Here is a 4,440-nt window from a genome sequence, read left to right as displayed (position 1 = left end):
TACAAGCAGCTCTCTGTGCCCTCCACAAATTTAACTCTGTGTGGCTCAAACCATCCTATCGATAATTCCAGATCGAGTGCTTAGGCCCATGTGGTAGGCTCTGGGAGGAGGGCTGCCAAATCACCCTGGGTTTCAGCAGCTGGCTCACACCCCCTGTTTATCAGCTCACTAGCATTTTCTGCCTTTAATAGCAAGGCAGCCTGGTGATCCACGTGACTCCGCAGGGACCAGGAGCCCTCCAAGTGCCAGGAGGTTTCGTCTCACATCCCCAGGTTGGTGGCTAGTGGTTTTGGGCTGAGGTCCCTAAACACCAGCCCAGCCCTTGCTGCTGCCAGTCAAGTCCTGGCAGAAGGACAGACTCTATAAATAGCCACGTGTATGTCGCCTCTCTCTGCTTCACTTCTTCAGCTGTGAGTTTGCCCGTATCTTGCAGCGTGCAGTGCTTTGCAGGCAGTGAGCTGGGTGATTGCAGTGCACAGTGGTGGGGAGCAGCAGGTGTGGCTCAAGTCTCCATCCACACACCTGTCCCCAGCCCCATAGAATCACAGAATATGTCCTCAGTTGGAAGGTACCCACAAGGATCATTGCACCAACTCCTGTCACTGCATATGACAACCCCACAGTGCACACCATGTGTCTGAGGGCATTATAGGAAGGGACTCCCAGTCCTTAGCAGCCTCCAATCCTTAAATCCCATCCTTCAAGCAACCACAGTCACCACCGTGGTGTCTTCTCCAGGACAAGGACCTGCCATGCCAGCAGGGCTGGAGCAGGCTGTGTGGAACTGAGAACAGGCAATAAACAGCTGGGGTCCTGCAAGCCCAAAGATGTGGTAAGCCCCAGGCTCTGCACATCGAAGTGGTAGCTGGGCTATGTCCTCCACACCTCCTTTCCAGGGGTGATGGAGATGGATGAACAGAAAGCCCGGGAGTAGAGATGCAGCTATGGAGAATTTTGTTGTTTTGCAGAGCAAATGTGAAGAGCCAAGAAGATGTAACCAGGCTGGGACATCCAGATGCTAGTACAGGTAATGACTGTTGTGTGACATCAGGATGGGCTTTCATCAACAACTCCTCCTGGTATGGTGTGGCTGGACACATCTGGGATGAACCATACTGCTCTTGGACAGGATGAGCATCCCATCAGACTGGACGAGCATCGTGTAGCACTGAGCATCCCACCATCCAGCTCCAGGGCAGGACTGCTGTCAGCCACAGGATAGCAGTGCGAATCAGAGCAGAGCAGGGCTGGCAGGGCAGGAGCTGTGCTGCAGCGCTTGGGGTTTTCGCTACCTCCTTTTCACAGTGTGGGCAGCCTGAGCTGTGACCATAATAAATAAAGTGACAGCCAGGGAGCAGAGCTGTCTGGTTTCCTGTACACCTCAGGCTGGCCAGGGTAAACACACAACAAGCCTGCACTTCAAACAGGGCCATGCCCACGGCACGTCAGCCAGAGTCCAGCCACGTGCCAAGCCAGCGCGAGTGAAGCCACTGAGCAGGAGGTTTCACAGGACAGGTCCCATGCAGGGAAAAAAGGGACGGTGCCAACCAGCACAGCCCCATTGCCCTGCGATGCCCTGCACCCAGCAGACATCTTCACCTCTGGAACAGTCATTCATGCATCTGGGATGTCAGGGACAGTCACTGAGGCTGGGCTCTGGAGCATGTGTGTGCCCTGTAACTACCCCAGGTTCATCCAGTGCTCAGCCTGTACAGTAACAGGCCATACTCAGGCAGTGCCAGGATGGGTACCAGGGCAGGAGAGGCTCCATGCCACTGGCCAGCCCTGCACCAAAGGGCAGGCACCCTATGGCAGTGCCCTCTGCACAAAAATTGAATTGAATCACCTTGTAAGCTTCTTCCATCCATCTGCTCCACTTGCATCATCCAGGCAGCAATCCAGCAAGTGCTAACACATTCAGCACAGCTGAGGACCAGCATTCCTGTCGCTTCGTGCATCATCCTGACACAGTACCTGCACATCAGCATGAAACATCTCATTTCAAGTTTGGTCCCATCCTAGCAATCAAGCTTTTGATCCCAATCTCTCCACCCAGTCCTGCAAGATCCCACCAGTGGGAGTCCAGTTCATGGAGGTAGCTGATTGTTCCCAGCAAACAGCTCAGAGCACCTTTGAGCAGGTAACAGCAGCAAGTAAGGCAAAGCCATGGGCTGGGAGGGAGAGAAATGCATAGCCCGAGCAGCCTCAGTTCATCAGGTCCTGCCTGGGTTTGTGATAGTGTAACATAAGCCCCAGCCACCTGCTCATGTGCCCAAGTCTTGACCTGCCTGAACAAGAGCTGGCAGCTCCCTCTCTGGCCTAGTGTCCACGCAGAGGGAGGAAGACAGAAGAGAGACCCTATGGTTCCCAAATTCAGTCCTTCTGTGGTGCTGAGCAGGTGACCAGCAGCTGGACGGGAGGCTGCAGCCAGCCTGGGAGATGTTCTTTTGTAAACTTTTGTGCCACAGCAGAACGGAGGAGCCAGAAGGTATGTGGAGGTCACAATCCTTACGTGAGCGGGAGGATGGAGCAGGGGAAGAGTTGCAATGTCAGAGCTGCATAGTGTGCCAGTCTCACTCATCCTGTGCCAGGGAGGGGTAGAGGACTGCACCCCAAAGGACTCCAGGGTGGGTGATGCAGTCCCACCGAGCACCCTGCTCACCTGGCAGACCCCACACCACCCCCGTCGAATCTGTTCCTTCTTCATCCAGCATCGCAGCTTGCTAGCTTTGCTCAGAGCTGGTTGCTCAGCATACCCCAGAGTCCCACTGCATCCCTTGTCCTATCGCCCCAGTGGTGTGTCTTGTCAACTCCAATCCCCTACACAGAGACCCCTCCAAATCAAGCTCTGCTCTCAGCTTCCCATCCTCAAGGGTGGCCCCAGCCCTGCAGAGCTCGGGGATTCCCCAGATCTGCAGCTCTGCTTGGCTCTCCAGCGCTGCAGCGGTGGAGAAAGCAGTACATGGCTCCCTGCCAGTGCTGGCGCCAAGCAGCCCAGCTCCCGGCATCCAGCGAGCACCACGAAGTGCTGGGGAAAGCTCAGGGTCTGCTCCCAGGGGAGGACCCAGGGCCAAATGCTTGCTGCAGATCTCCCAGCTCTGTTCTATCCAGAGGGGCTGATCCTGCAAGATGCTCAGCATCTCTCGGCTCACTCGGACTGCAGAGTGAAGAGTGGTGTGGGGAGGCGGGAACGGGAAAGTGAGAAGCTGGATGGAGAAAACCTCTCTCTGCTCGGGACCAGCCCGTCCTACATCTCCAGATTCCCAAAATCCATGTAAGCCACTAGTTTGAGGGCAGATGTGAGTAGGCTGGTGGGATCGGAACCCCTTTGCGAAGCACCTGAGAGGTCATGAGCTGACTCAGGGAGGGACATCCCCAGCGCTGGCACAGCCCCAGCTCTTGTAGCACAGGCAGGATGGATCCAGCCGCATGTGGCTAGTGAGGCGGCAGCCTAGGCCACGAGCAGATGTACCACACTGGGCTATTCCTCGGGTAATGTGGACACTGAGCCTCAACCACAGCTGAGCGCAGCACTCACTGAGTGGCTGGGAGCTGGTGCAGGCTCTGGGCTGAGCACAGTCACCCCACACATGGTCTCCACTTCTCCCCAACTCTGTTATTGTAGAGTTGCACAGGAGGACTGGGACAAAAGAAAGCATCAGTTTATTACCGCAGCATTACACGGGAGGTGAGATGACTCACGAGTGTGTTATTGCGGGATTGCAGAGATAGGCTAAGGCAGCAGCAGGTAGCTGGTTGTTATTGTGGGGTTGCAGAGGTGTGGCAGAAGGTGAGCAAGGATCACTTTGTTATTGTAGGGTTGCAGAGTGGGGCTATGACCCCGTTTATTCCTGCTGGGATGCAAAGCAGTCTGTCGTTGCAGGATTGCTGGTGTGGCACTGCGCGTGCTGCACACACCCAGGGCACGTGTCCCTTATCACCGCACAGGTATCGTGCCCAGGAAGAGAGGTAAACACTGGGTCCACCCCAGGGCTACGGCAGCATCAGCCCGATGGCATCACCTGGGATCTCCAGCGTGTCTTATAGGGACCCCACACCATGCCTGGCCCCAGGGGCCAGGGAAAGAGAAAGTTTCCAAGGGGTCTTCACCAGCTGGTTTGCTATTGCAGAGTTTCAACGTGGTTTTTGACTCCTGAAAATTTTCACTGTGATAAAACTGCAAAACAAACCCATTTCCAAAGCAAAGCAGGTAGGACAACGGAGGAGTGCGGCAGAAGGCGCATGCAGCCCGCACTAAAAGCCGTGAGGAGGAAGGAGGCTTTTCTTCAGCTCAGGGACGAAAGCCCCGGGGCACAGACTTCACCCTACACATTCCTCATCAAATAAACCACTACAAAAATAAACCCCAAATAAATGCTTCTCCCAGGGGCAAGGGAAACTGAGTCACACACAGGACCTGCCTGCCTCGACTCTTCTGGG

Source organism: Patagioenas fasciata, chromosome Z (genome assembly GCF_037038585.1).
Source record: "Patagioenas fasciata isolate bPatFas1 chromosome Z, bPatFas1.hap1, whole genome shotgun sequence".
Taxonomy (NCBI): domain Eukaryota; kingdom Metazoa; phylum Chordata; class Aves; order Columbiformes; family Columbidae; genus Patagioenas; species Patagioenas fasciata.
The sequence above is the reverse complement of the archived record's forward strand: the minus strand, read 5'-3'. Positions refer to the sequence as shown.